The 19647-nt window shown below is 47.9% G+C and overlaps 1 protein-coding gene across 13 annotated transcripts in view; it reads right to left on the bottom strand.

Moving 5' to 3' along the window:
• The window catches only part of SHROOM1 (shroom family member 1), a 38715-nt gene extending 19551 nt beyond the window's left edge, over window positions 1-19164 (bottom strand). For 5 of the 13 annotated variants that reach the window (XM_054841684.1, XM_054841680.1, XM_054841689.1 and 2 more), the window contains exon 1: window positions 3809-4171. The gene's annotated coding sequence lies outside the window, so the exon portion shown is untranslated. Of the gene's footprint in view, window positions 1-3410; window positions 3557-3808; window positions 4247-8218; window positions 8292-8685; window positions 8912-19037 lie in introns of those variants that run through there. The other 8 variants (XM_054841681.1, XM_054841693.1, XM_054841687.1 and 5 more) reach the window with 7 other exon arrangements.
• Between the last annotated feature and the right edge of the window lie 483 nt (window positions 19165-19647).

Genomic DNA, 19647 nt, shown 5'->3' with positions numbered 1-19647 from the left:
GAAAAAGAGATTTGATTTCCAGGAACAGGGCAAGCTGCAGCATGAGCTCATGGATCAGTGGTAAGAGCAGCCTCAGAAGATGGTTTCTCATTTCTACCTTGTTGACTGCTTGCCAGCAAGGCTGTCCAAGAAACTTCAGAGAAAAATAAAATTCTCATAGTCCCCCTGACCTACTACTGACTGCACCACGCTTCCCGCAGCTTAGGCATCAAGTCGAGCCCACAAGAGAAGAAACTGGCCACAAAATAGGTGAAAACGGGGCTGCTAGTTCAACATCGCCTTCCACAGACACGTGGTGTGACTCCAGAATAACTAAGAGTTGGTAGTACTCCATGCATGACAGTTTTAGAAATATGTCCATTATTAACAGCCTGTAATTAGAAAAAGCCAAGTGCTTATAACAGACAGCTCCAGCAATTGCCACACATCCCCAGCCAAATGCATTCACAGCGTTCTATGGATCGAATTTGCCTTTCCCGGGCTTTGTTAGAGCTCTGGGAGAGCTAACTCGCTCTCAAATTATGAGTGAGAGTTGGCTGGCTGGGAAGTGCCATAAAGTCACCTTATCTTTTGAAGAATAGTGGTTTTCTGGCAGCTCTATAGGCTTTCTGCTGTTATAACATAAAACTATTCTCAGAAGCGTAACGGATGGCTCTGTAACTGCAGACAGAAAAAAAACCCCACGGACTCCAATTTCTCTGCGCTGTAATTACGTTTTCCACAGACAAAACTGCCATGAGGACAAACATTGCTGCTGCGGCTCCAGCTTTACACCAGATGGATCCGGAGGCACCGGAGCAGGCAAGGGACAGCGTCCAGTTCGCGCTTAATCAAGTGGGACCGTATATATTATTTATGTGTATATGTGTGTGTATGTTTGGATTGTGGCCTTTAGATGTAATAAAGACGGATTAAACAATTCATTCTCTGCTCCTTAAATGTAATGAGAAGGTTTCTGCTGAACTTGAGGAGCTTTAGAGCACATGCTCTGAACTTCATGAACGACACCGAAACACTCCCGGTCCCGTTGCTATATTCCCAAGGTCATTCCCATCTAGGCATTACCTACACCGAAAACGTTGGGCAGAGGATCCTACTGGATCTTCCCAGAGCGGAGGGACGGCACGGCCAAGCTGGCTCGCCCAGATTCTCCCCCAGAACAGGAGAGCAGAGTCATCAGCTTGCGCTAATTGGAAAACTTCGTAACACCAAACACTGGCCAGGAGGAGACTGAGCACGTGAGAAAAACAGACAAGGAGAGAAAGAAAGCAGAGATGTGGCAAGGGGGCTTCATACACCACAACAACCTCCTTGTACCTCAGAGTTTATCTTACAAACCTTAATCATACGCTGTCACTACCAGTAGTCGTATTTGCCTTACCACAAAATCGGTTTAAAGTCCTGCGATGGGAACAGAACCCGGCACTCTTGCCTCCTAAGCACTTCTCCTTACTACAACGTATTTTTTTAAAATAACTTACTACCCTCAATAAAGCTTCTAACTTTTCCACTCTGTCACAGCACATTGCCAGTCTAAAATGTAACTAGCAAACAACATTAGCACTTCCATTTTCTTACATACAAATTGAGGATTATGAATTCATATTAATTAATTTTGTATTTTAAAAGCCATTAGCTCTTTAACTTTCTTATTTTGACATAAGAAACAGAAACTATTCCTTTCCCAAGGAGGTCTGCTTTCAGTCTAATTCATCCAGATGTTAAACATAATCATGCCTGCCTTTGGGCTGAGGGAGACAGTAACGTAATATCCAGTTACTGCGGAACGTTCCACCGGAATAAGGGAAACCCACCAAATATATACAAGACACAATATATTAGCCTGGCCCATTCCTCTGGCAGGTATTGCATTCGAGTATTTTCCCATATCTTTCATTTGGGCAGGATTTATAAGCATTTATTCTTAATCTCACTAAACATTATCATCGCTGGGTTCCGTAACAAACCATGAGAAACCGCAGTGGCAGTTAAAACCAATCTGGACACAGCTGAGAGTCCTATTAGTGCCGGTTTAACGGAGGGGTGCAAGTCGCTCGGAATGAGGGGCAGAGATTTAACACCCGGACTGCAAACAGCATTCAGACGCGCTGCAAACCTGAGAGGGGGTGCTGGAGGAAAAAGGTTGGGGAAAATGAGATGTATTTCGTTCTGGGAAAAGGCAGTGCTTAGAGCAATGACGAGAGACGGTAACGAAGCAGCTAACGCCAGGGCAGGCATTCCTCCTCTGACAACAGGCGAGTTATCCCGAGAGAACTGAGGTTTCATTTAGAGGATCGCCTGGTGAGCGTACAAACGAGAGACGGAGCGATTCCCTGTCCGTAACGCCTCGTAGCACCTAGTCCCTACCCAAAGGAACGGTGTGAGTTTTTTCAGCTATGGCTTTTACTCTTAACCCGTTCTACAGAAACTTCCCCTTCCAGTTCCGCAGTCGGTCACCTCTAACCTGCGTTTCATCAGCAGCCTCGCCACTTCAACGTGCCCACGCTGGAGGATCGGTAAGTGCGTTTGTACCAAGGTAACTATTTTCTGTGTAAAAATGTCTAACTGCCAGACCTCTTACCTCATCTATTTAACATGGACTGAGATTTTATTTATTCTGCAACAAAATACCTAATCTGCACGCCCACGGATAGAGCAGAGCTCCTGTGTTTGTACTGGGCTGATGGTCATACCAGAGGTGATGCAGACCGTCCGTGTCCATGGGAGGCTGGTCCCTTACGCGTTATAATTTACATTTTAAAGAGTAATTTTCTGATATAAATTCAGTTCTGCCCTTGTTCAATTACGTGGTTACTTTCACACATTTCCCTATAAAAATGTCATCTTTCACACGAAGATACAGAGGACAAGCCCTGAAGTCCAGGCTGCCTCAAGTAATCGCGTGTGCCTAAGGCTGCTTTCAACCCTAGGTTAAACGTTTCAAAACGTGGTTTTAATATTTCCCAAGACTATCCTGCTCCTTCCTCTGTTTTCCTGCTGCCTGTTACAGAAACGGCCCCCGGACGGGAGCAGATGGACTTTGGCAGCGGATGCTCCGAAGAAACCCGAGAGCCGAGTCAGTCCTTGGCGGGCAGAAGGGACGGACAGGACGCCCAAACCGCGACGCTTCGTTTCCCGACGTTGCGCTCCCTTCTCGTGCCACTCCGAGTGGGTGACGCCTGGGTCGGGATGCGCTCTGGCATGGCGATACGGCTCTAACCGTCCTCTTCCTGCGCAGCCCGCGGCTCTGCCCTCCCCGCCCTGCAGAGGTGGTGCTGAGCACGGACCCCGCACCTCCTGTTCCGCCAAGCCCTGCAAACCGCCTGCAAGCTGCTGCCGCGATCCCCGCAAGCACCCGAACCGCATAACACCGTACGGACTCTGCGTTAAGCCCCGTGAGGTCCGAGGACCTGTGCGGCATCCTCCGGCTGCTGGGACGAAAGACAATCTGCTTGTAAGGAGAGACTAGCGAGGCCATCCACAGCGTAGTACGGACACGGACACTGCGGCCCCTCGGGTCTGCACCCCGGGCTTCACCGAATCGCTTTCCCTCCACAAACACGCGCTTATCCGGAGATTAAGGAGCAGTTACTTAGAGCGCGGATCAGCAGAACCACTGTTCCTACCAGCTTTACAGCAAACAAGATACGAGCACCACGGAGTGACCGGAATGTTATTTTCATTCTTATCTTGCACAAAGCAAATATACAGACAGGCATCACAGCACCTCTTGAATTAGAGAGACATTATGTACCAGATTCAGCCGTCTAAAATACACACACACTGAAACGATGTTTGGTTTAGTTACCTCTAGAGACCCGAAGGCACGTTCACAGTAAGTATAGCTAACGTAAACGTTCTATCTCCACTTTTCTCTTTAGAAAACAAAAGCTAATGCTTCGGTTCCACGTTCCAGCTACGTCCGCAGAAAAGGTCTGAAAGTCAGTGGAAAAGAACTTCTGAACATCAGACCCTGAAGTGTTTTCAGTGCAACTCGCACACGTCGGAGGCAATTTCCCCGATCTCACCTGGCCCCGCCACGCGGCCAGGACGTCTCGGAGGCAGCGGGTGGCTCCGCGCACAGCGCCGGCGTCAAACCTGCACGAGTGCCTTTCACACACAAACCCTCCGCCTCGCCGGTGGAAACTGCCCTTTGGTTTATTGCATTCCGCCGCGCACAGCGTTACAGTGGCGGTGGAAAGGAAGAAAAGCAAACAGCGGGCTCGGCTATTTCATTATCTCACCAGTCAATTATTAACGATGGTGCTTTTTCTGCCCAGTCGCTGGGCAGCGACCATGACTCCTGCGTGGGCACAACCGAAAAATTCCATGAAGATGCTGCCGAGGCCACGGCGGAGCGAGCAGGCGAGGCCCTCGCCCCCCGGGACGCAGCACACTGCCCTCCTCTGCATCCCTCCGGATGGCATCGCCAGAGCAGCATCCTTCTCCCCGCCGCACCTTGTCCCGTCTGTCCCCAGCCCGGGGTCGTAGCGCACCGGCCAAGAGCCCTCGCTCTGGGGCAGCTGAGAAGCGCTCCTAGACAAAAGCCAGTTAAATCCAACTGAAAGTAGTCAGATTTAATCCAACAGCAAGGTTAGATCTGATTTTCTTACAAAGTTAGGTACTGCTTTCAGAGAGGGAGAGACAAAGGGTTCTACAATGAAAGCGAATACAGTTCAAGGAAACACCGAAGCTATGTTTTATACGCTGCAGGGTTTTTGGTGGGGCTTGGGGGTTTTGGGGTTGGGGTTTTTTTTTTTAAGAGTTTCGTTCACAAAACAGCACAGAAGAGACACAGATCGAGGCTTTCATCTAATTTCTGCAACTCTGAATCAACTCGAGCCTCCACAATAAATTCTTTCCTGCCTCCAAATATATGTGATGGAGCTTGATACAACATTTTATAATATCCTTATCCGTTGAGACGAATTCCCGCTAGTTTCCAGCTGGGCTTAAAAAATAAGCCGATTTTATGCCACTATTTTTTTCCTCAAACTAAGCTGCCAACGGGATAATGCCATGCAGGCAACAGCTCTCTGATTTGTTCTGATGTATTGTCCCTCAAGGGAAAACTGGGGATTCCTTCCATGCTTTCCTACAAAAATAATCCGCTCGCTGGTGGCTACGTTCAGTTTTTCCGTGGTGGCAAGGAGCAAACTATTGTTCAGTGGGTCACAGATTCAGCCTTTGGATTTTGCCTGGCTCCACCGCGCTCTCCAGCCGGGCGGTGCCAAAGCCACCGCAGAGAGTGCAGAACCTGTCCCTGGTTTACGAGGACAGGGATCGTTTTGTTGGGAAAATCTCGACTCCACATCTCCTGTGCAGGAGGAGAATACAGGAGCCTCTGGAAAACCGCTCACTGGTGATTCGTTTAACCCATGTTTGAGGTTTTTCTGCGAGCAACCCTCCGGGTTCCTCTTCAAAATCCTGTACGCAAACAGGCCATCCCTATGGCTTATTTTTTTTCACCAGCACATAATGTGATCAGTAACTCCCAGGTATAGAGAAGGCTCCCGGGAAGTTACTCAGTAACTAACTCGGTGTTTAGTCACCGCATTAAATACTGTTTTCACAAAGCAGTGACTCGGTATCTGATCAAGTGTTCTGCAACAGGGCATGAGGGGACCGTTTCCAATGGGCCGAGAAACGAGAAGAAAAAAAAAATAAAAAATCTTGTGCTGCACGATGCCAGCTTGGAAGGAAAAGACAAACCCGAGCAGCTCCTCCTGCCAGGCCAGGAGCAAAGCTCTCGTTTGGGGCCGGAGCTGGCGACGCTGGTCCTGCCTCCTCCGCACGGAGGTTTTGTGCCGGTTTTTTGTAACGGTAAGTTTTGTGCAGGTACGTCAAGATGACCGGTTTGTTGAAGCGCTGCAGACAGAAAGCCGACCTTAGTCCTACATGAACAATAAAGGTTCAAACACGAGAAAATACCGAAAGCCTAAGTCACCATTCTTCCACCCTCCGCCCCAGAGATGCTCTAACTCCGGCCCCCCCGGGCCCAGCGGGACTGAGCCGAGCTCAACAGCGAGGCTATAAACTTCGGGGAGTTCGGCTTAACGCCGAGACTTGCCACAGATCTTTGCAAGGTTTGGCCTTTGTATTAGGATAAGATTTTTTTTTTTTTTTTTTTTTTTTTAAGCCATTTGAACACATCAAGGTTTAGTGTCCAGACTTTTCCAGACACAAGTTCTGTCTCCTGACCGCTCTGGACAAGAACTGTACAGGCACTGAAGGTCAAGGGCCCTTAAGTGAAGCGTCTCTTGTACGTAAATGGACAAACAACACTCTTCTTGCCACACTTGTCAGGATAAATCCATTAAAAACTGCGAGACTCCCAGCAACAAACGGAGCTTCCCTCCCTACCTGAGGGCGCTGAAAGCCTCTGAGGGTGCAGAGTGTCAGCAGCGGCTCGGAGAAAATCACTTGAAACTTTGCAAAACAGCGCAAAGCCTGAGGAAAACGGCCCTGTCAGCACAGTGTGGCGTAACCTGGAGCTCTAAACCAGCAGAAGCGTCACCAGTAACTCGCGATAACACGCGGTCCTTTGCACACAGTAACAGCGTTCACCAATTATAAAATTATTCCAAATATAAATCACAGGCCTCCAAATGCTCCTCCTATATTATAAACCAGTCAGCCTTGTAAGGAAGTTATTAAACATTATATATGGTCCACAGCTCTAATGATTCGTATCTCACAAAGGCAAATTGTTCCGAGGCTGGATCCAGCTGTGTTACGACCGGGGAGGGCTGTGCAGCCACGCTCGTCTCCTGAAACCACAAGTGTGCAAAACCCTGGGCACGGCTAATAGTGAGCAGGGCTAATAACAACAGAGAGCAGGGCTAATAATAGTGAGTAGGGCTAGAGCTCCTTACGGCCCCAGCGGCCACAGGAAACCCATGTTTTACAAGCATTAACAACGAAACCTTCCCGCTGCCTTTGGATGAAGCGCTGTAGATTCGGGCTCACCAATTGCCCTTTGCTGAGTCCTCGGGCTCGAGCCCAGCGCAGCTGCTGAGGGGCACGGCGCAGTCCTGAGAGACGGGGGTTACCCGCAGCCCTGCCCTAGATGCAGTAATATCTCTAATGACTAACAACGACTGAACGAGACGTGATGGAGAGACCCCGAAAGAGAGGATTTACAGCTGCTCCTGGCAATTAAAAACGCGACACCACATTAGAGTCAGAACACGACAGCACCGAGGCAGAAACCTTCCTCTCGCAGCAGCCACGAGCACGCCAGCCGTTCGCTCCCCATCACCAGGGAGTAACTAAAGTATTCTCGGGAGATCTACGAGTCATGAGAACGCATGCTGAGGTTTGTTATCTATAAACTTACATGGTAACAATAACAAACAGGGCCAAGAGTAAAAACAACCACAGGATTTTGTAAAAACAACAGAGCTGAGGTTCATTTTTTGTCCTTGGGTTCCTAAATATTTAGAGTGCATTTACATTATGTTTTCAAAGTCTTCTTCACAACCAGAAACATTGATATACACGGTGGATTTCTTAATTGAGAGCTAGGACTTGCAGGGAATCTTTGAATTTTTACAGCTAATGCTTTCAGAGATGCACAAAATCTCCTAATACTCACGATAAAGACGGCAGTAGTTGCCATCAGTACGCCTGTCGCTTCTGAACACCGCCACAGTCACTGCACAAAATCGCTTGGAAGTAGAAAAGCAATAATCAGGATTACGGGCCCAAACTTGCCTGTTAATGCTGCTTTACAGATCCTCTGCTTAATCGCTAGGACGCGTTCTGCACTTGTGTGCAGCTCCTGAAGGCAAGGACCTGGAACCGGCTAAAACGCAGCAAACATCAGCGATCAACAGCCACCACGGGAGATAATCTGCTCACCAGCATCTCGCGTTCTGCCGCTGCCCTTTCAGCTCTAACTGTGCCGTACCAGCACCACGAAAACATTTACAGAATAAACACAAGGTTAAAATAATTTCTCGTGGCTGTGACAGCCCCGAATCCACCCGATCGGTCCCTGGTTACGCGGGTGAGCCCCTGCGGGCAGCAGGACAGAGGGAAAGCCAGAGCTGCCTCGGTGGGAACGAGCTGCGGGCAGGGCTGAGCGGAGCCCCCTCGCATCTCTCTGCCTTCCCGGCCTTTTTTACTGGGAGTTGGAAAGCGAAATCCAAAGGGGAAGCAACACAAACAGCAAATGCTGCCCATAAAACCCTCCCATCGCCCAGCGGGCTATTACCTTTCCGTGGTATTTTCATTACTTGGCGTCAGCTGGGATGCAGATGGCTGCTCAGAGTTACTGGCTTCACAAACTAGGTCAATGGTGGCACAGATAGAAAGTAAAAATAAAAATCCTGGGGTTTACCCGCCAAACCCATCCAAGTAACAGCAGCCTAATAGACAAAATAAATAATATTCCTGAGAGATCTCATCAATCCCAGACATCACAGATGTGGCTGCCCTACCTAGTAACCAAACTAGCTAGCGGGGCAGAGGACTGAGACAGTGTTATTGCAGACACGGAATCACTGTTTTTTTCACTAGAATCCAATAATTCCTACAGGAGTTAATCCTTCCGCATGACATTGCGGCAGACAATCAATATTTTTTAGCATTTCCTATTAGTTCGTTAATTGTTTGGTAATGGTTTACAGAAGAAAGGTACCACAAAGCCAGCACTATTGTTCTAAGTCGTACCCGACGTACCGTGGATCAAAGGTCCCCGCGTTCCTCCGGTCCCTGGGCTGACACAAAACGTCCTGCAGCCAGAGCAGGTTACAGAAGTTCCCTTTGCTCACGCTCCTTTTGAAGCTGGGTTCCCAATTCACAGCAACACAAGCAGTTGCACGGAGCAGGGTTTTCTGCGGCACTGCGGAGCAGAAACAAGCAGCTCTGCTCTTGCCAAGAATTTCCTTAAATTGGTACTGCTGCCAGATAGCACAGCCACGCTTTTACTCACATCAATCCTCCCTGGGAGTTTTGACCGAGTAAGGTTACAGGATTTGTCCCTGATAAAATACATAATTGTAGATCCTTAAGTGAGAACAGTCAAATCGTATTTGAAAGCCTCATTAGAAAAATAAAACAATATTTAGCCAAACAAGGTTTCCAGCTGAAACCACGTTGTAAGCACATTTAAATCCTCTGCCACCAGAGTCTGAGCTCTTTGAACCCACAGAAAAATCTTTCGGGAATGCCACGCGCCGTGTCACACAACAGCGGGGCATTTTAGTGTCTGAACCAAGGGGCTGTGCCAGCCTGGATAAGTGGGTTTAATTTTCCTGTTTAATATTGTTTCTCAAACCAGCTGAACTTCATTTTGTGCGGCTCATAGATCACCAGTGATCCCTGGGCCCCAGCGTGGAATCTGCTGGAGCCGTGTCAGTGGAAACGCAGCTGAGTCAATGTTGGTGCTGAAAGGGGAGATGCTGCCCTCACCCCATCCCTGCTGCCCCAGCCCAGACCCGGCTGAGCTGGTTCGGTTTGCTAACCTGGCCGGAGCTGTTCTGGGGTTTTATCCCGTTTTCTGACAGTTTATTGAGCTGAAGGAGTTCACAGAGGAATTGGGTGAACGAGGAGAGGAGGCTGCCGGGCACGATGCCCACGTTCCAGCAGCACCGCGCCGTCCCGGCACCTGGGGCCGCGCCACAGACGTTCATCCCAAGTCACCTCACGCTCTCAGCGCTGCACCGAGCGTCCCCTGATATAAAAAAGGGTCTGGGTGCCAGGCACGGAAAGCATTAGGGCCTGTCCCTCCGTCCTGCCACGGCCCCAGCTAATGGCAGTGGGCGTGCGGTACCCGAGATACGAGCGCGTGTCCGGCGTCGGCCAGCAAACAGACCCAGAGAAATCCGCTTTGAGCCTGAGTCCGATTCCCCCCGAATCAATGGCAGAACTCTTTCTTTGTCGGGGTTAAATGAAAGGGCATTCCAAAAACAAACGGGGCATTCTGGTTCAGCAACGTGTCGCTCGTCAGAAGATGTACGCTTTCTTTTTTCACAGATAATTATAAAACTAGAATTGAAATGAGACTCGTCGCTACACGAAAAGAAGGGTTCAGGAATCACACCTGTAGCTAAGTGTTAAGAGCAGCACAGGATGCTCATAAACAGCCCCCAGGGAGACGGTGACACATTTGTTTATCTTTTAAGCCTTGTAAAACGTGAGAGAAGAAGGAGGAGAGGGACACCGTGGGCTGCTGCCTGCTTTTGCCATCGGGTAGTGCTCCTCTGCTGCGCTTCAACCCAAACGAGCGGCCAGGGCTCCCGGCGCTGCATTGATCCAGTTACGGGCTCTCCGCTTTCCCTCCCAACGCTCGACTACAATGGTGCCTTTGTTACGGGCAGGCTAAATAAATAACGTGGCCATTGGATGGCATGAAGAAAAGGAGCGTTACGCGATCAAGTTCCAGGTACGGAGCGGGGCAGAGCTCCCGGATAAACCAGCGTGCGGCAAAGGAAGCCGCGGGCTCTGCCAGCAGCTCGGTCCAGCAGCGCGCGGGGGTTCTCAGGCAAAAATTACACGGGGTCAACAGAGATAAAGAACGTGAAGGTCTGGGCAGTAAGTACAGTTCAGAACGATGACTGATAACAGGTATTTCTTTCTCATACGCTTTTGTTTACTGCAGTGGAGCTTGTAAATGTATAAACCCAGCAGGATCTGAACTAATGGCTCTTAAATGTAGCTTCTGAAAAAATCTGCCTGTCTCACAGCGCAACTTGAGCACGTATTTTCACAAGTAAAAGCAATATTATTCTAATAATCAAACACTAAAAAAGAGTTTCGGAGTTCTCCAGGCAGACCTGGCTCATTAATCACATAACTTCACATTTGGCAAGCATTCATTTGGCCAGTAGTCTGGAAATGCCAGTTAATAATTTAAATTCTGGAGTCTCCCTGAGCTTCGGAAGGCATTAGGATGACAGAATAATATACAAAGCCATTTTACATTTAAGATTACTATTTTAGGAAGCATACATTTTCTTTTCTATGAACCCTTTCTGCTAATAAGGACCTAATTCTGCAAGCTATGCACAATGGAAATTTCACGACAGCTTTTTGTGAGAGTTTTCACTACGGAAAAAAAACCTCAGGAACAAGTTTCAAGATGTTTTTCATGTGCTAAAGTTATAAGAAGTTATTAACAGAAAACAGGAAGCACAGAAGGCCTCTGTTCTGGAAATACCTATAAGTGGATATACAGGACGCCACAACTGGTCTCTGCTTTTTAAATCTGATTTTCTATATTAAAAGAAGCAATTTTCCTAGGTACGCAACGTGAAATTCTGTGATCCTCATCTAATGACTGACAATTCACTAACAAACCCCACGAACCAGGAAAGGGTTTCTTTTTTATTTAATATGATCAAATCTTTCTTGTTTTACCAGTCTGTTTTATGTAATTTAGGCAAAATTACTTGCAATATATAAAAAAAAAAATATAAAAAGGTGCTCTGAACTCAACACTTCTCAGACGTAGAGCTGACGGAAGATATTCAATGGACAGATTTGGAGCTATGCAGCGATTTAGCCACGTTCATGCAGTAAGTTAACGGCAAAAGTGGGAAGAGAAGAAGAATTCTATTTCCCAGTTGCCTGCTCTATCGACCAGACCAGATTTCCCGTGTTAGATCGTCGTGCCACAGGCAAGCTTCGTGGGTGCGTTTCCAGAGGTGGGTTCTGGTGATGGTCTCGGGTCCTTAAGCCCAGTTATGGTTCTGCATCCGACACATGGGACGGCTCAGCCCTCGCTGGAGAACACCGCGGGGCAGAAACGGCAGCTGAGCTTCCCGAGGAACGGATGCTGCTTACGGAGAAAGTCAAATTCTCCAGTTACACAACTTATTTCAGTCAAGAGTTTGTAGGGAATTCTCATGAGATTGGGACTAGAAACTCAAAATTTCACACCGGTTGAAGCGTCAGAGCTGTGAACCTTGCCAGCCGAGGTCTGCCAGGAACAGCTTTCTGGCGTTGTCCCATCATAGATATTTTCAGTTTGAGAACTGAATCAGTTAAGTTGCTTCAGTTCACATCCAAATCACTTTTTCAGCTTTTCTACAAAAAACTTCAAAGTACAATTTTTTGTTTTCTGCCAAGTAAAAAGTTCCAATTCCACCCAAAATTAAACATTTCATTTCAAGGTATGTGGGATATGTAAAACCATCAAAGAACCACCAAACCGCGGATACGGTCAGCAGCGTAACGGAACAGCACGGAGCCCGCAAGGGCTGCAAAATGCATCTGAGAGCGGGATACTTTCTCGGGCGGTTAACTCCTGCTGAGGTCTCCTAGCAGCCCCAGACGTAGCTAAAGCAGCGGTCACCACGAGGACAGCGCTCCTACCCCTATGATCTTACAATTCGATTGTCTCAGAGCTTGTTCTGCAAATGGTCTTCAGCAGCAGGGACAGGGGAAGGAATAAACGGAGGGAGGCCGGGACAGGCGCAAACCGCACACTTGCCACAAGCAGAAGGACCACGCTACGCCGGGATTAGACAAAAATACAAATCGTATGAGCTCATCCGATCTTCAGCTGGAAGGATCCTTGAACACAGAAATCTCTCAGCAATGTGGAATACGCGCGTACGGCCGTCGTGGGGAATCGGCACGGACAAACTCCTTTCTGCCTCCACGAAACATTCCTGAGACGAGCCAAGCTGTTACTGCGTGAGACTCACGGTCAGCACGCGAGGGAGCGGAGGATTTCAGCCCTGCGAGATCCTGGGGCATCACATCGCCGCTGCTTTGAGCACGCCGAAGCGGGGTGGGCACCACGGTCTAGGACTTGTGTAAATCTCCTAAATCAGACCTTGCGGTACTGGGAATACTGTTCCCTTGAAAGGTTTGACTGGGTGAAGAGCAGAATGGGGCAGTCTGGAGAACTGAGACATCGGTCACGTCTCAGGACAACGCTGACGGTGCCAGTTACATACAAGCAGCTTTACATCGCTGCTGCCTGCAATTCCGCACTACATGGTGTGAAGTCGAGGCAGTCTTGAGTGTTCAACAAACGGTCCCGTAAAAATGGCTTGTGATATTTTAGATACCGGACAACTCCACTTTAGCAATAAATATGCAACGTGATGCGACCATTTCAAAGAACAGTAAAACCCCAGAGATTAGCGTTACAGTGATTAGTCACAGGGGTACGACAAACCCCTGGGTCAAACCTTCACATTTTACAGGCTCTAAGATTATCACAAAACCCAGCTCAAAGAGTATGTTTACTATCTAAACCATTTGTTTTACAACTCATGGAAAGTTTGTTGAGAATTTTAAAATAAATGCTTATTTGTAATTTTATATTAGTAACTTTTTTCAGAAAACAAAACCAAAAGCCTTGCTGATTTATATTTAAAAAATTAATGAGAAACATTTGCTTCAAACCAGGACTGAAATTTTATTACATACAGGCTCAGTGGACAGCCCAAGGCATAATTACTCCTGGACAGATGAATAGCAAAAAGATTATTTTCAAATTCTGATCACATTCCTTCCCTGTTGTTGAAGCCTGTATAGCAACAGGGACAGGTGCAGAAAAGTCCACGATCCAAGAAATAATCTTTTATAGCTCCACACATGGAATGCTGCACCAAGAATAAACTCCCAAAGACAAGAGATGTCATTTCACACTCAGGATGAAAAATAAATAGGTTTGTGTATTCTAGAAAGGTCCTACGCGTATCGGCATTGCTTCACGTTTCCTGCTGTAGGGACTTCTTGTGACAAATGTTTATCCATTTGACTGGGATGTTCCAGCTGGAGATACGTTTATGGGGTTTGGGTCGTTTGTTTGGGGTTTTTTTAATTGTCAGCTGAAGTGTCCCAGCTGTTTAAGAACAAGTCACAGGGTAATACATTGTCTTCTTAAGGTTAAAAATATTCTGACAATCCTTTATGAAACAAAGTAGAGTTCAGACTAAAAACCTGGCAAGGAACAGCTATTGCACCAAGTACTTGGGTTTGATTTATCTGTGAAAGCCAAGTAATCTAAATTTGGGACCGAATTTAAATCCCTGAACAATCGCTTTGCATAATTTCAGTAGAGGCTCGACGTATTAACATTTCCATGCAGTCAATCCGCAGCTTCCAGGGTTATTCTTGGAATTTCTTTTGGAAGCGCAGCATCACCCACAGCTAGTGAAACCAGAGCATCGCTCTGTTCTGCGCTGCTTGGGTCACGGTCAGGTGGAGCAAAGGAATTGCCACATTCGGAGAAGAGTTAGAATCGGGTGGAACGTAGCAGAGTAAAAGCGTGTTGAGGTTGGACTGGTAGGGAAAACGATGGATAAGGTTGTCCTAGCAAGGAGGCTTGAAATAGGAGCCAGCAAAGGAAATTAACTGGGGGACACCAAAAAAACTTCCCAAAAACCAGAAGTGCTGATTTGGAGGAGGATGAAGAGGAAGACAAAGATCAGACGGGAAACTGGGGGAGTTTGGACTGGTTTGGCGAAGAGATTGGGGTGTGGAAGTAAGCGAGTGACAAGAGGAGCTGCAGCAGGAGCCAGGAGAACGGGGCCGTTCGGGCAAAGAGAAACGGACAAAATCCGAAAGCCCAAGATACAAAATGAAATTAAACTCATACACATAAGGGCAGTATTAAGTACTCTTGGCTCAATGAGAGGAACAGCATTCTTGCTACGTAGGTTGGAGTCTTTGTTCAAAAGGCCAAAACCGAGCTGGGCATTACCGAAAACTATCACCGCAGTCCAAGACCTCACAGCTTCGACAGCCGAAGAAGGTACAGCTCCTCCTCAGACTGCCCGAGGCTGACAGACTTCGCTCCGGGATATTTAACGGCCTGGTTAAAGCAGCCGCAGGACTGTGTTTATCTGAGGGCTGGTGGAAGCTGGTCACGTCACAGAAAATGGGAAAAAAGGCAAATAAAATGCCTGTCAGAAGAGGGTAAGGTGGAAGAATAGAGAGGAAGGAGACAGCGTCTGGTTGGCTTAACTTTGAGTTGACCTTGTCCGTTGTTGACAAGTCCACGTTTTGAAACAGTCCGTTAACTTACAGTTCCCTGCGATCCGTTCATTTGATTATTTACGTCCACTCACTTTGCACATTTTCTGCACTTCATTCATTGTATGAAGATTGTCCAAGCTCAACCACTTCGAATACTTCCAAACTACTGTATAGGAACACGGCTTCTCAGACCGCTTTCTTTCATCCCTCATTGTTCTGTGAGTGCTTCCAGCGTCAGACACGCCAAGTCTTTGGGGACAGCAAAAGGCTCGCGGTAGATCCCCCCGCTAACGACGCAGGTCTCCTAACGCAGCTCTGACACAGAAGCAGCACGTGCTTTACCCTGACCCCAACACCGCCCTGAACTCACCGCTGCTCCGGCAGGAAGGCAGCCCCGCTCGTATTTATAGAACGATGCATTTCTGAGAGAGCAAGTACAGGCACTCTGTTAATTTGCATATGAAAAAATCATACATCCTATTGAGACACATAGTCTACACCCCTGCACGCACACAGAGCAAAAAATGTAAATTGTCTGTCATTTGGGCTGATGCACAGGGTTGTACTGGGGCATCATTTCCTAAACATCTGGTTCCCATTCTGGCTTCGTGCACCTCGTACAGCCACCGGAACAGGAACCCCCCGAATCAGCAGGAGCATCCTCCTCAGTGTCGGTGCAACTGATTTCACTTCCCGTCACGCTGTCAGATGTTCATTCTCACGCCTTAGCACCCAGCATCATTCAACACCAAAAACTAAAACCACTTTGAGCCATAAAATCATCACCCTCTTGATAGTGAAGGATCTTCTAGGTCACCAGAAAATGCGCTTGTCAGATTGCTTATGCAATATTTAAGTACATTTATTCACTCTTAAAGATGTACATAATTTGACGTAATGATAAGTTCTGTTGCTATCCTTTAAAAAGTTTTTTCAAGTCCCGCTGAAGTAAATGGCACCTTTACATTGATTTTATTGCTTTGAATCAGACCCAAACAAATGGGCAGGAAATATCCAAAGCAATTAATCTTTTGCATACCCTTGAGATAAATACATCCCTTGTTTAAAGAAAGTTTACGTTTGCCCTCTCTTGTTTGAGTGTGCAAATGGTACACTGGAAAAAAAAAAGGGGGGGGGGGAAAAGCTGTGCCGAAAGGCAGCAGGGTGGCACCCAGGGGAGCCCAGTGCTGCTGGAGTCAGCCCTGGGCACCGCGGTCTGCTCTGCCCTGCGCTCGGCCAACGCTTCCAGCGCAAGCTAGTGGAAATTTGGAGCTCCAGAATATTCTGCACGACACCTGCAGAAACACTGAGCCGACAGCGCAAGACCAAAGAGATGAAAACCCAGGTAACAGAAATCAGAGGGAATTTTTCAAAGAATAAAGTTCACGAGATATATTCAGATTTGGCATCAATGAAATTTCTAACGCAGTTTTTCCTTTGTAAATAACTTCTGAAGAAATTAAAACTTCATTTGAATAACTAAGATGAGGCAAACATTATAAACAAAGAGGACCTAACTATGATTAGTTCTTTTTCCCCCTCTTCCCTTTGCTTTTTGTTCACTCTGTATTAAAATTCTACACATATGAAATTAGGTTAAAAGAACCCTCACAGAACTCCTATTCCACTTCTGTGTCAGCCCCACCCTTCAATTATTTTACAAATCCATTTTCACCGGGTTAAGGCAGTGAGTCTCCTGCCCGGTCAGCACAGCGGGCTCAGCCAGCGCCAGCTCTGAGCTCCAAACTGGAAGCTCTTGGAGATTCCAGTATGTTGAGGACAGAATCCTCAGACATTTAAGTTACTACAAAAAAAATCAAAGCGTGTCTATTTTTCAGAGATTTGTTAATTGGCCAGACTTGGGAAGATTTTCAGAGGGAACAACAAAAAGCGCATCCCTCATGCAAATTCATGCAAAACAAAATTTAGTTCCTTTCTCCAAAGCGTGGGAAACAAAGTTGTTCAGTGACAGGTCAGAAGTACTGAAAACAGGCAAGACATTTTTCTCCCTAAGCTTCTGTCGTGGTTTAACCTGGCAGTCAGCTAAAACAACCCCACAGCTGTTCACTCACTGTCCTCCCCAACAGCGGGATGGGGGAGAGAATTAGGGAAAAAAAAAAAAGGTAAAACTCACGAGGTGAGACAAAAACAGTTTAATAGGACAGAAAAGGAAGGGAATAATACTAATAATTATTAATAATAAAAGCACATACAAAACAGGTGATGCACAGTGCAATTTCTCACCACCTGGAGCTGATGCTCGGCCAGTTCCTGAGCCGTGCCACCTCCCGGGCACCCCCCAGTTACATACGGAGCATGACGCCGTACGGTATGGAACATCCCTTTGGGCAGCGAGGTCAGCTGTCCTGGCCGTGCCCCCTCCCAGCTCCTTGGGCACCCCCAGCCTACTCGTTGGCAGGGCAGTATGAGAGGCTGAGAAGTCCTCAACTGCTTGGCAACAACTAAAATATTCGTGTGTTATCAACATTATTCTCATCCTCAATCCAAACCACAGCACCATACCCCCTGCTAGGGATAAAATTAACTCTATCCCTGCCGAAACCAGGACAGCTTCTTCTTAGAAATATAGGATTCAGTTTGTCCACGTTTTCCCAAAGTTCTGGGCAAAGCAAACACCCAGAATGCAAATTCTCAGATGAAAATCTTGGGCAAAGTCAGCATGAGGAAATGAGTGTGTCAGAGCTGGAGGTACGAGCACCTGGCAGCACACGGCTGTCCGGGCGGGAGCTCCAGCCACCTCCTGACGGTCCTTCCGCTGGATGCTGGGATGAGGTTTCCCATTCCCACAGCTCACCCTGCACCATGCGTGCGGCCAGCGGGACCCCGGCAGCCCTGCACAGCCCTGTCAGCACGGATCTGGCCCCTCGCAGGCCTGGACTTGCACCTTAGCACTAAATAAGGCCAAACAAGAGAGTACCAGAGCGTACAAAACCCCTCTGGGGCAAATTCATAAATAAATACATTTGCATGTTCTCTCACCATTTGTAAATGGCTGGAAAATATTATGTGATTCCCTCCCACACACACTTGAAAATACTCTTCTGTCCCCTCCCCTAGTTATTCAACCTGGATTTCTGTTTTCTAAATGCACATTCACATTGTTTTTCAAGTTTTAACCTTAATATTTTCTCATTAATGTTCACACTTAAGTGCATACCATTTGGAGATGTTTCTACTTTTTAAATGCATCACTTCACAAACATTTTGCAAAACACTGAACACTCTAGAGTTAAGTTTGGAATTCTTTAGAATACACTTCTTCACTGAAATACATTCGGCTTCTACCTGACACTGCTTCATTCTTGACATTAAATGCTGCTAAGGAGACCTTTCTTTCTGAGAAGAATCCTATTAACAGGTCTCTGCACAACAGGAAAAGAAGGGTCCAGGCAATTACTGCCCCTGTGATTTCTGCAGGAAATAATTATGTAGCTCAGGTCTTTAAATTAATAGAAAGATTAAAAACCCTCCTGCTGAAGACGGCACAAGTAAGCCACGTCGTTACACCTCGAACCCGCTTTAGTACTGGAATCCCACATATTCTGAGCTACGACCACTGAAATAACATCAGGGTCGGTAAAGTCATTGTTAAGAACTCCTCTGGTGTTAGCAGAGGACAGTGCTCTGCCTGGCAGCGTGTCCCTACCGCGGTTAGCACTTACACACCGAGAGACACGGCCAACCCCCCCCACTTCCACCCGTGACTTCACACCAGGAGACGGGGGCTGCACCGCATCGGCAGCACGACCTTCTCGGGTAATTCAAACACCAAGGGCGGGGAAAACGCGGCTTTGTGAGCTTTCCAAACATCCCAAGGGCTCACTGAACTCTCAATGGCTTCGCTCCCCTCCTCCCCCTCCTGCATTCCTGAGGCCCCCCCCCCCCCCCCAACACCCCCGCAGAGCCGGACCCTTTCCACGTGGGCGCACACGCTCACAGTAATTAGAAGCAATCAGTGTAATTTACGAACACGGCTCATCACCGCCAGCATTCGTCACATCGGGCTGTGGCCTCCTCTGCCAGCTCCGCAGGGACCCGGCCGCCCCGAGCATCCCCTCCCGGCACGGGCTTACCTGGACCCCGCTACGCTGCCCCGGGCAGCTGCGGCAGGCAGCGCTGCCCGCACCGGCAGGCAGGCAGGGCAAGGCAGGGCATTTCTCCCGGGCTCGGACACGGAGCAAACTCTCCCGGGCTCGCCGCTGCCGGAGCTACTTGTAGCCTGGAAGGTGCCGGGGGAGGTCCCTGCCCTGCCCGGGGGAGGCACGGAGGTGGCGTCAGGGTGATGAACCTGGACCTCTGGCGTCACGGGAGAAGCGTTTCTCTGAGCCACATCTCCTTCTGCAAAGGGAGGCAAACCGCCCCCCCCAACCCCCCCAAATCACTGGAACGGTCGAGATTTCGCTCCAGCCAAGGGCTCACAGGGCAGAATCACAGAGGTTGGAAATGACCCGTGAGATCGAGTCCAACTGCAAACCTAACGTGCAGCTCCACACCAGGAGCGTATGCACATACAGAACGTGAGAACGGAGAGACCGAAAAAGAATATAATTCTAGAATTTATTTTCCTGCAATTTTAAGCAGCTAAATTATAATTTAGTGGTTTTCTCACTAAGGGTCACATAAGGACTTGCATCTTAACCATATCTGATAGTAGTGCACACTAAACAAGATCCTAACAAAATG

The sequence above is a fragment of the Grus americana genome, chromosome 14, assembly GCF_028858705.1.
Source record: "Grus americana isolate bGruAme1 chromosome 14, bGruAme1.mat, whole genome shotgun sequence".
NCBI classification, from domain to species: domain Eukaryota; kingdom Metazoa; phylum Chordata; class Aves; order Gruiformes; family Gruidae; genus Grus; species Grus americana.
This window is presented reverse-complemented; position numbering and strand designations above follow the sequence as displayed.